Raw genomic sequence first — 12,904 nt, 5'->3', positions numbered from 1 at the left:
CGTAATTTACGGTATGACCGTAAATTACGGTGGACTTGAATTTGGTCAAATGCTCACCGTAACTCAGAAAAACTTCACCGTAACAACATCATGTCCACCGTAACTTACGGTGGAGCCGTAAGTTACGGTGGAGTCTGCGGGAATTTTGTAACTGCCATCATTAAGTCGGTTTTATGGTGTCTTTTCACTTATTCTCATCATTGGTCGATTGGAGAACAGTATAGGGGCGATTTTGGCTGATTTTGCTTGGCTTGGAACAATTTCTAACATTCGGTTTGTGATTTCGATTTGTATGAACATTGAACTACTTGTTATGATGAATCACCAAGCTATGTGTGGCTAAAACTCTCGGTTATCATCTTAGGTGAAGGTTTATCTTGAACTTTTGTGTGTTTATTTCTGAATTTCTAGAATGATAACTTGCGTTGCTTGAATATCATGGTATATGCATAATTGTTTGTAGCTTGTTAATCGATAGTGCAATTTCTAGTCTCGATCGTACGTTCTTGGTGCCGTTGGCAATCGAGATATCACGGGAAGGGTTAGGGTTGGTTATTGATTAATTGATCATCGGGAAACAACCTCGCATTAGAAATCTGAGTACTTTGTTCCCTTTTATCACTTTGATTATGTATGTACGAGTTATGTCTATGTAACTCTTTCTAGTTGAAATTTCACACAATTGTTAAAGGAAACCGAATCCTAAGATGGTCATTGCTCTCCTAATCTGTTAAACAACCAATCTTTATTTGCAATTAGTTATTAATCTAGTTTTTTTTTAAAACAACAATCCAAATCATTGATCTTTATTTTCTGCAAATTAGGTTAATTGTAGTTAATTCGCAAAGCTATAAAATCAACACACTTTCCACATACTCCCTGAGTTCGATACCCTTTTACCACTATCTATAGTTGTTATTGGGATTAAATTTACGTGTACCTACAACAGCACGTCAAATTTTGGCGCTGTTGCCGGGGAGTAGTGCGCAACGTGTGTTAGTTTTTAGTTTTGCTTTGTTATTTTGGGGTTTACACTGGTGTGTTTAGTGTGCAGGTTCTACAGGTGTATGCATACTAGAGGCTCTCACAAAGCGTCACCATTGTCATTTGATCCGGAAATCGAAAGAACGCTAAGGCAAAACAGGGTTTTATTACGAGAAAATAGAATCATTGGTTCACCCACTTCACCAATTACACCAAGAAACATCATGGCTGATTCACAAATTCCACCTACAACGGGTCAAACGACCTCATCATTTATACCTACTGCCACACAACCATCACCACAACCATACCAAATTCCACTACAATTCCTACTCCACCTCATGACACTACACCAACCAACACCACGCAACCCATTACTACCCAAGAAGAACTAACCATTACCTTTAACCCTTCCACTACTATACCACCATTATCCCATTTCTTCCCGGGTGCGGGTCCGTTATATTCAAGCCATACCATAGCACCAATTTCGACCATTGTCCATGCTACTTCAACATTTAGACCATCGAACCAAGCGGGTTTTCAATATTCAACCCTTCCATTTGGGCAATCGTCGGGAATTCAAGGAGATGGGTATGATGAAGGATTTGAGGAGTTTGAGGGTTATGATGAAGATGCGTATGCTTACGGGGGTTATGGTGATCAAGGAGAATTCGGTTATGTGCAGAGTCAATCTCAAGGGATGGCAAGTGTCGGTGGAATGCCACAACAACAACAACTCATACCACAACACATTCGGCCAAGACCACAAGGGCCGCCAATGCACCATCCTATCCCATTGCAACAAGTCCGGCCGCAACATGTGCAACCACATTTTCAAAGACCACCTCAACGCCCACTAATGCCGCAACAACAGTTTCAACAACCAATTGCACCACAAGGGCATGCGCCAAGACCAATGGGTCCTATTCCCCCAAGGGGTAGGTTCGGTGTACCAAGGAGGCACCTTAGAGAAAACGTGAGGGGCATAGAAGCACATTTTAGGCCGGTAATCACTCATAACCCTTCACCGGTAGTCATTCCTCACAATGATCAAGGGAGGACATTTGAAGTGAGGACCAACTCTTTGCAAAGTTTACCAAAATATAAGGGGTTAGCAACGGAGGAGCCTTACTTTCATTTAGAGGCTTATGACTCGATTTGTAATACTCTTGGGAGTCAAGGGTTCTCAGCTGACGATATTAAATTGGTATTATTCCAATTTTCTTTGGAAGATAAGGCGAAGAAATGGTTCTACACATTACCTTCAGCATCCATATACACATGGGGGGAAATGCAACAAACTTTCTTGGATGAGTTTTACACCGCCCAAAAGACCAATGATGCTAGGAAGGGGTTGAGGAGTTTCCAACAACAACATGGTGAAATGTTCCATGAGGCATTTGAACGATTCAATATGATGATAAAGAATTGCCCTCACCATGGAATTGAATTGTGGGAGTTGATGAATGCCTTCTACGAGGGGTTGAGTGCCGAAGATGCTCGTGATCTAATGTCCATTACCGATGGGACTTTTGGTACAAATTATGAGAACGATGACTGGGAGTTCTTGGAGAGCATGGAAACTACATCAAAGAGAAAAGCTCAAGCATCAAGAAGAGCCCGACCGGCCATTTCCTGACCTCAAGTGCACGCCATAGATGATGGTAATGTTCAAACTACTAACCAAATTTATGATGTTTGTGCTTTGTGTAATGAAATAGGTCATGCGGCTGAAAATTGCCAAGGAATTGTGGAAGGGCAATATGAAGAAGTCCATGCGGTTCAAGGACAAGGAGGGGGTGGTAGAAACTACAACAACATGAACTCTAATACCTACCACCCCGGGTTGAGGAACCACCCAAATTTTCGGTATGGGAACCCTTCAAATCAAGCTAACCCGAACTTTCAAGGTAGCCAAGGTAACTTTGGTCCACGCCAACCTTACAATAACCAAGGATACCAAAGGCAATATCGAACGGGTCAAGAACAAGGGGGGTCTTCGGGTGGAAACGAGATTATGGAGATGCTAAAAAGCATGCAAATGGAGATGCAAAAACGGAACCAACTCGATGAATTTCGAATGCAAAAGGATGAGGTTCGTGACAAAAGCATCCAATCACTAACAACCCAAATGGGTCAATTAGCAACCGACGTGGCTGAATTGAAGAAAAACAAGGGTCAACTTCCTAGCGACACTAAGGTAAACCCTTCGCATGGTACGTCACGAGGTAATGTTAATGTTCATCATGTTAGTGTTTTAAGAAGTGGAAAAGAGTTTAAAGCAAATTTGTCACCCGAATTGGTTGAGGGGGTAGTTGAGGATATTACGGGTATGGAAAGTGATGATGATGTTTCACCGGTAAAACCAAAAGAATTAAATGTTAACAAACCGGGTTTGGGTGAAAATGAAAAGAGTGAAAAAGTTGAGGGTGAACCGAGTCAAGTCCCTTTTCCGTCGGCTTTACTTGACCCGGGAAAGAAAAACTTTATTGTATCGAGAGGTCCCCAAAAAGAAGAAATGTGGGACATGTTTAAACAAGTTAAAATTAACCTCCCACTTCTTGATGCAATAAAACAAGTACCCGCCTATGCCAAATTTTTAAAAGAGTTATGTACACAAAAAAGGCAAAACAAGAAGAAAGTGCCTAAGCGGGTCGATTTAACCGGGCAAGTAAGTGCAGTCTTAAATGGGAAGCTTCCTCCTAAGCTCCAAGATCCGGTCACGCCATTGATTAACATACAAGTTGGTAATTTCCAAATGGCTAAGGCGTTGCTAGACCTTGGAGCCGGGGTTAGCATTCTACCGGGGGGCTTATATGACCAATATGATTTTGGTCCATTAGCAAGGGTGGAGACAACGGTTGTTTTGGCCGATTTATCTCATAAGCTACCTCGGGGTATGGTTCAAAATGTAATTGTAAAAATTGATGAGTTTTATTACCCGGTCGACTTTCTAGTCTTGGACTACTCGTCCGCGGACCCAAAACAACAACAAAATGTAATTTTGGGTCGGCCATTTTTTAGCACCGCACATGCCGTGATCGATTGTAGATTTGGTACGGTCGACATGACTTTTGGGAATCGAAAAATGCGTTTGAATGTTTTTACTAACAATTCTAATGCTAATGGTGTTGATGAGTGTTTCATGGCAGATATAGTTGACGGATGCAACCCGCATGAGTATGAGGAGGATGGTTTGGATGTTTGTCTGTGTGATTTTTCTGAACAGGTACATGCTTATGCACTCCGGGTTGAAGAGGAAAAACAAGATGCGATGGCTTTGAAAGAAGGTAGACCACCGTGGACTCATCAGTTTGAAGGACTACCGGCGGAGATAGATTCGGGTACTAAACCGTCGTTAGAGGAACCGCCAAAGTTGGAATTAAAGACTTGCCGAGCCACTTGAAGTATGCATTTTTAGGGGATAATGACACTTTACCGGTCATTATTGCCTCTAATTTGGAGTTGGCACAAGAGCAAGCGTTGTTGGAAGTCTTGAAAGAAAACAAGGGAGCTATCGGATGGACGATTGCCGATCTCAAAGGAATTAGTCCGTCCATTGTCATGCATAAGATCATTACCACTGAAGATGCAAAGCCGACACGAGAAGCTCAAAGGCGATTGAATCCGAACCTACGGGAGGTAGTTAAAAAAAGAGGTAATTAAGTGGTTGGATGCGGGAATTATCTATCCGATTTCGGATAGTGCTTGGGTGAGTCCCACCCAAGTTGTGCCTAAGAAGGCCGGCATTCAAGTAGTCAAAGATGAAAGTGGTGAACAAATTGCCACCCGACCGGTTACCGGGTGGCGTGTATGTATTGACTATCGGAAATTGAATGCCGCCACTTCTAAGGATCATTTCCCGCTACCATTCATTGATCAAATTATTGAAAAATTATCTGGTCAAAAATACTACTGTTTTTTGGATGGGTATTCGGGTTACAATCAAATCGCAATACACCCGGATGACCAACACAAGACCACCTTCACCTGTCCATATGGCACCTTTGCCTTTCGGCGAATGCCATTTGGCTTGTGCAATGCTCCGGCAACTTTCCAACGATGTATGATGAGTATTTTCTCGGACATGGTTGGAGAGTCGCTAGAGGTATTTATGGATGACTTCTCCATTTTTGGCACTAGTTTTGATGCTTGTCTCAACGAATTGCAAAAAGTGTTAAAAAGATGCGTTGAGAAAAACTTAGTGCTAAGTTGGGAGAAAAGTCATTTCATGGTGCAAGAGGGCATTGTGTTGGGTCATGTAATTTCTGAAAGAGGGATGGAGGTGGATAAGGCAAAAATACGGGTAATATCATCTTTGCCACCTCCGAAAAATGTTAAGGGTGTAAGGTCATTCTTGGGACACGCGGGTTTTTATAGACGTTTCATTAAGGGTTTTAGTGTTATCACCAAACCCTTATGCAACTTGTTATTAAAAGATGTCCCATTTGATTTTACTAACGAATGTATGCAAGCGTTTACTGTTTTGAAGGAACATTTGGTCAAAGTTCCTATCTTGCAACCACCGGATTGGTCGAAGCCGTTCGAGATAATGTGTGATGCAAGCGACACCACTATTGGTGCAGTTTTGGGTCAACGGGTTGATAGAAAGCCGGTGGTGATTTACTATGCGAGCAAGACTTTATCCGAAGCACAACTTAATTACACCACAACCGAGAAGGAATTATTAGCGGTGGTGTATGCTTTGGATAAGTTTCGCTCGTATATTTGGGGGAGCAAAGTGGTGGTTTATTCGGATCATAGTGCGGTCCGATACTTGATGGAGAAAAAAGACGCGAAGCCTCATTTGATTTGGTGGGTATTATTGTTACAAGAGTTTGATTTAGAAATCTGAGACAAAAGGGAAGTGAGAATGTAGTGGCGGATCACTTGTCTCGGATTCCGGTGGAAGGGATCGACGATGTTAGTGAAATCAATGAAAGTTTTCCCGATGAGCAACTCCTAGCCGTCTCCACCTTTGTTGCACCGTGGTATGCTAACTATGTCAACTACTTAGCCACGGGTGCCATCCCAAGTCATTGGACCAAGAAGCGCCGACAACAATTTGTGGTTCAAGTGAAGCAATATATTTGGGATGAACCGGATCTCTTCAAGATTGGACCGGATCAAGTTATACGAAGGTGTGTGCCCGAGACAGAAGTGTTGGAAATTTTGACCCATGCCCATTCGTCCGCATGTGGGGGTCATTTTAGTGGGCACAAAACAGGCTATCGGGTTCTTTCATGTGGGTTTTATTGGCCCACAATTTTCAAGGATGCATGTGAGTTTGCTAGAAATTGCATAAATTGTCAAAAAAATGGGAAGTATATCGAAGAGGGATGAGATGCCATTACAACCAATCTTGGTTGTTGAGATATTTGATGTATGGGGTATAGACTTTATGGGTCCCTTCCCGAATTCGAATGGCTTCCTATACATTTTGGTAGCGGTGGATTATGTCTCGAAGTGGATTGAAGCTATTGCAACACGAACAAACGACCATTCGGTTGTTTGTAAATTTGTTCAATCCAACATATTCTCTCATTTTGGCATTCCGCGGGTTATTATAAATGATGGTGGTTCGCATTTCAAGAACTTCAACTTCGGGAAATTATTGAAGAGGTATAGCGTGAAACACCGAATTGCCACACCTTACCATCCGCAAACGAGTGGACAAGTCGAAGTGTCCAACCGTCAAATCAAAGAAATTCTTATGAAGACGGTTAGAACAGATAGGAAGGATTGGTCGAGTAAGTTAGACGATGCATTGTGAGCATACCGAACGGCCTACAAGACTCCTATTGGCACAACGCCTTACCGGATAGTGTATGGAAAGGGTTGTCATTTGCCAATGGAGTTAGCGCATCGGGCACATTGGGCAATTAAGACGGTAAACGCAGATTATGACGAGGCGGGGAAGTTGAGAAAGCTACAATTAAGCAAGATAGAAGAAAATCGGGATGAGGCATATGAATGTGCATCGGCGTATAAAGATAAACTCAAGAAGGTGCATGATGCAAAATTGCGAAAGAAAACGTTCGAAGTGGGTCAAAAAGTTTGGTTGTATAACTCAAGACTCAAGATGTTCGCGGGCAAACTTAAAAGCAAATGGATGGGCCCATATGTCGTTCGGAGAGTTGGGAGGTTTGGAGATGTAGATATCCAAGATGAGCACACGCTAAAACAACAAACGGTGAACGGTCACCGATTGAAGCCATATTTGGAAGGGAACGACATCAATAACTTGGAACTTGATAAAGCGGGTTACATCTTACGCCCGGTTGACGATGAGCAACCATGAGAGGTCCAGGTTTGGTAGTGTACATAGTGGTATTTTGTTTTATTTTGTATAGTTTGTATAATTACCGTATTTCCTTGAAATCCGTGTTTGAAACAAGTGTGGGGATATTCGGTTCACGAATTACTCTAACATTGTGTTTAGGACAACACGGGACTTTCGAGGGGGTAGGGTGATTTTTACACGTTTTTGAAAAAATTTAAAAACATAAAAAAAATCGAAAAAACTGAAAAAAATATAAAAAATGACACTTAGAAATACAATTTTCTTCAAATCACAAACGCCCAGTTCATACTGTAATTTACGGTATGACCGTAAGTTACGGTGGAAGTTAAAGATTTTCAGTTGTTACGGTATTTTGCTCCTGTTTTATGGTAGGAGTATTTGTTCCAGTTCATATCGTAATTTACGGCATGACCGTAATTTACGGTACGCCTGAAAATCTGATCCGTCGTTTGGGTTCCGCACTTAATAAAAAATAAAAAAAAATTGATAACATCAGATCACGTGAAGTTTACCGCAGCCATTCATTTTCTTGCACTTCTCTTTTCTATCACTATCATCTATCTCTTTCAAGCAAGACCCACAAAATCCATCTTCTTCTCCAACCTTCAATTCTCCATAACCTTCTCAATTCTTGTCCAAACTAAGTGAAATCGGAGTCTATCTTGACTAATTTTTCACGTAGTTTCTGATTTTGCCAAGAGATTTACAAGAAAACGCAGTTTTGGGTCCGAACTTCAAACCCTAGTTTCGAAATTTTGGGGCTTTTTGAAGTTTTTGCCTCATTTGTGTTTCTTACATCTTCAAACAAGGTATGGAAGTTTATTTACTATGTTTTGTTGATACATTGTGAGAATGAAGGTTAATTGTGTTATTTGGTTATACACACTTGCTTGTGCATAGTTTTGACTTGTTACTTGTTCTTTAACATGATTATGGTTTGTAGATGAAGGATTGTTAGTAAAGTAGTGAACTTTTGGGAACCTCTACATTGTAGAGACATCATGCCCAAATTTTGAAAAAAAAAAGATTTATAAAAATTTTTAGTTCACTAACATCTACAACCATAGTAACAAGCAAGCGTGGGGATATTTTGGAGAAAAGAGTCTAATTTTGTTTCGTTTGGTTGTGTTGTTTGCTTTATGTGTGTAGGAACATGGTTAAGACGAAAGAACAAGCGGGATCTAGTTCGTCATCGTCAAAGGGGAAGGGCAAACAACCGGAACAACAACCACGGAAAAGACAATATATGGGTCGAATAAGTGAAAGTGAAAGTGAGAGTGGGAGTGAGGAAGAAATGGAGTTGGATCCACATGATAAGCCGATATGGGATTCGGGTCCTTTGGATGACCAACCAAAGGAATGGCAGCCAACGTTGTATCATGATAGAATGAATCGGCTAAAGAATAAGGCAGCGGCCTTTATTTGTGAAAGGGAGGTTCGAGAAGTGGAATTCCAACAGTTTGGTGTGTTTGATAAGTTCCGTGCTCTAGGATGGGAGTCGGCGCTTAAATGTTTTGACAAAGATAAGAGCAATTTGTTTATCACCGAGATACAAGAGTGGATGGCGACTCTTAAATGCAACACATATGAAAGGCCATCGCAAATGAAGTTGATTGGTGAAGTTCACGGGGTTCCAGTGGAGATGTCCTTTGATACGTTGAAGAAGCTCGGGAAATACGATAGCCTTCCAGCCCGTGATTATATGGTTCCCACCCTTGATGACCTTTTGGTGAAGCCAGAGAAGCACCCCCGTTGGAACGACATGTTGGCAGCGCTATTTTTGCCCGGTACTTATCATGGAGTGTTGTATCGGAAGAATTTAAAGATCGAAGCGAAATTATTGTTGGCAATTTGTTTGTTGAATGTTATACCGCGAAGGGGGGACAAAGAGCAGGTGAGGTTCCCGGAGGTACCTGTTCTATATTCGCTAATGCATGGGTCTCCGCCTTTTCCGATACACTCTCTGATCATGAACCACTTATGGATTTGCCGGAATAAGTATGGAAGGGACATTGTACCATATTGTCGAATCATAACGGGGTTAATGAAGCAACAGAAGGCTCTTACGTCCGGGGATCGGGGGGCAACGAAAAGACATCAACCGTTTACGTTAGACAAGTTGGGAATTGGTTGGACGTATACACAATCGGAGCGGTATCATAAGCTTAAGTCCGATGGGCAAAGATGGAGAGAGCTTAAGGCAGGTGCTAGAGGTTTGTTACCGGGTGAAGAGGATGAACCCGAGAGTGAGGCGGAGATCCCGAGTGGGGATGAAGATTATGTTGAGCAACCACAAGGTGGTGTAAATTTGAATGTGGGGCAAGGGGGCCCGGGTGGAGGTTATGGTGGCGCTTTCTACGACTATACGGAGCGATCTTATGTGCCCGGGTGGGCTTATGAAGGCACCATGCAAGAGGTGATAGCAAATCAACGTCCTCCGGCCTCCGTTTTTGAAACTTTGTCGGGTCCGGAGCGGACGTTATATGATCAAAATACCATGATGAGTGCAAGCATAGAGCAGTCCTTAAAACAAAGCTTTGATCGAAGTGAGGCGTGGAATCGCACCTTTGCGTATTCCCAAGAGGTGGAAATGAATAATCGGTATCACGATGATCAAGAGAGAAGGATGCATTCGGATTGGCATGCCGGGAGGCCTGTAGTTGTGGATCCACAACATGTGGATTATGCCTCACTACCACCTTATGATGGTAGTGTGTCGTATCCGACTCCGCAACTTCACCACTCGCAATGGATTGATCCGAGGCAACGAGAGGGAGCCCAACAACAACAAGGAGGGAGTAGTAGCGGCTCATTTGCATTCGGAGAATGGAACGACATGATGTCTTCCATTTTTGGACCGCCGGGACCGCGCTATTATTAGTCAGGTTGTGTTTTCCCTTTGTATATTTTGTGCATATGTGTTAGCTTGTTTGTTTTGTTTAAGGTTAGGCGGTTGGTGGTGTATTGGTGTTTAAAAAAAAATTATAAAATGAAAAAAATCCAAAAAGAAATTTGGGGTTTGAGTGAAGAAGTTTTTTGTTGATGTTGAATGAATGTTAGTGATCAAGCCTCCTAAAACCATACATTGGGGTCAATGTATCCCAAGTGTGGGGATGGGGGGGGATTTTTTGGAGATTTTGAAAAAAATTTAAATCAAGAGAAATATTGTGAGAATTTGAACACCCTATATTAACCCTAAATTGATGCACCGGCAACCCTTGATGCCCTTTCATTCTTGATGAGAGTTGTAGCCACACTTGTACATGAATAATGATTGTCTTTGATGAGAGTGGCTACGGGTGGGGGTGCATTAGAACTTGTGCTTGAATGCGATTTGAGTCCTTAGTTAGTGTAACACCTCGAAAAATTTCGTCCAATAATGTCTTGACACGTGTCATAAGGTTCCGTTATGTGAAAACATACTTTAGAGGGACTAAAAGTGACAAACAGTGAAAACTATGGAACGTAAGGGTCCAAAGTGTCAACAATGGATAAATAGACTCTATGATAACCCTACATAATGTTTATAACCTTAAACGGATGGTTCATGGATCATACGACGCGGAAATTGCACAAAAGTGAAGTATTGTAAACTATAGGGGCCAAAAGTGTCAACATGTTTAATTTATACCTCTGAGTGAACTTTTGGCAGACCCGAAGCTTTGTATAGCTAAAATATACTCACTAGAATATGTGGTAAAAATTTCATGAAGTTTCGTCAACGTATGAGAAAGTTATGGCCAAAACCGTACTTAAGGGACTAAAAGCGTCAACGTCGAATTTCATGGCTTTTCGGTTGAGCGCAAAGTTATCCGAGGACATTACCATGTTGGTAAAAGTCCTAAGGTTCTTAAAAACCAAGTTTGGGGGTTTACGAGTCAAAATAAGTAGCCGAAACATCGCGTGCAAGGACAGGGACCAAATCTGCCAATGTTTGAAAGTTTTTGGGCCTGCAGACCTCAGGCGACCCGCCTGGGAATCCTTAGGCGGGCCGCGTGAACCCCCCAGCATCAGAAATTTGCGAATTTTGCATATTTGGTCCGAAATTGAGGTGTGTAACAGCTGGTAGCACCTCCCTTTGCACCAATGAACACCCTTGCATGCCTAGGACTATAGTAACCTATCCTCAAACCTCTGAATCCCTCTTTAAATCAGATCAAACCCCATTTCTTGGCATTTCCTTTTGTGATCAAGAACACTCTCAACTTGCAAAACTCTCTCAAGCATTTCTGGAGCATTTCTGATCATCAAGGCAACATCCTAGTGTTAACTAAGCATCAATAGGACCTTTGTAAGCTCCTAATTCAGTCTCTAATTCGTTCTTGCATCGATTAATTGCTAAAAGTCAAACTGGTTGTTCATAAGCTTTGACTTTCTGATTAAACGGATTTCTTTCAGTCATTTCTCGAATTGAAACCTGATCTATGTTGGTATTTATGTGGGAAACAAACCCTCTAAAGGGTACTATCTGAATCCCACTATATGCATGCTAATTGTCGAGTCAAACATGTTTCTAAAAAGTCAACAGAAGTGATTTTTGCAAAAATAAGCTTGAATGTTAATATATTAGACATGCAATCTGATTGATCATCATAAATAACTTGTAGTACATATAAGAATGTGTTTTACCATCATCAACTCGACAATCTATAGTATAAATACGAATCGGAACCGAAAGTCTTGAAAAACGACTATTTCGTGGACTATCAATTCGGATTCGTACATGCATGTTTGAGATCTGAATTGGAGAGTATTTTTGACCATTTTTATTTTGGTAAAACTTTCTGGAATTTTTGTTGATTGAGTCTATGCTTAGCCGATTCGAATGCATGTTTCCGATTTATGTATAAAGTTGACTATTTTGCCCTTTTTGATATAAAACGTGATTTTTGGAAAAGTGAAAGAGTAGAAATCTTTATTTCTAATATATAAACTTGCACCGAAAATTTCGGATCAGTTGGTGGTCCAGATTGTGAGTTATGGCCATTAGCGTAAAACTACATTATAAAGTTACATAAACGGCCCTTTTCGCATATGACCTATTTCTGGCCACGTTTTGGTATAAAACTTTTTACCAACTGATGTATTATAATATTTTGGGATTTTTGATGATTTTTAATTAATTTTTGGCTGAACGGATCTTAGATCGCTTAGTTATTTCGGGTTATGTCGGTTTTGACCGTTTAAGCCATAAAATGAGTTTTATACATTCTTTTGACCCGAAACCTTTTCCTACTGTTTTTAATTGTTGAATAAAGTATTTTAAGTATTCTGGAAATATAAAAATCTCAGCTTTTCTTTGAAAACCCGAAAACGCCCTTAAATCGCATTTTTAGCGTGTTAAGCGCATAGTAAGCGTTATACTCGTTTTAAACATATAAGACTTACACCTACTGATGTAATTAGTATATTTTCATATAATAACAGTAAGTATAAGTATATGAACTCAGATTTCCAGTTTTGGCATTTTTAGCCCTTGTGAAATTACTAAAATACCCCTGCGGTGCATAGTTTGATTTTAAATGACAAGTTTGGTATATGGGTCATACCCTACTGTTATAACGTATTAAATTAAGTATATTTACTGTATGAACCAGACCCGAAACTCAGATT

General features: G+C 41.0%; 1 non-coding gene across 1 annotated transcript; it reads right to left on the bottom strand.

The window, feature by feature from the left end:
- Positions 1-2,327: 2,327 nt before the first annotated feature.
- LOC118486028 lies at positions 2,328-2,433 on the bottom strand. Its single transcript, XR_004877885.1, has one exon. It is a non-coding gene; the product is annotated as a small nucleolar RNA R71 (small nucleolar RNA).
- Positions 2,434-12,904: the final 10,471 nt, after the last annotated feature.

The sequence above is a fragment of the Helianthus annuus genome, chromosome 13, assembly GCF_002127325.2.
Source record: "Helianthus annuus cultivar XRQ/B chromosome 13, HanXRQr2.0-SUNRISE, whole genome shotgun sequence".
NCBI lineage: Eukaryota > Viridiplantae > Streptophyta > Magnoliopsida > Asterales > Asteraceae > Helianthus > Helianthus annuus.
Note: the sequence above shows the minus strand (reverse complement) of the source record. Positions and strands in the feature narration are given on the sequence as shown.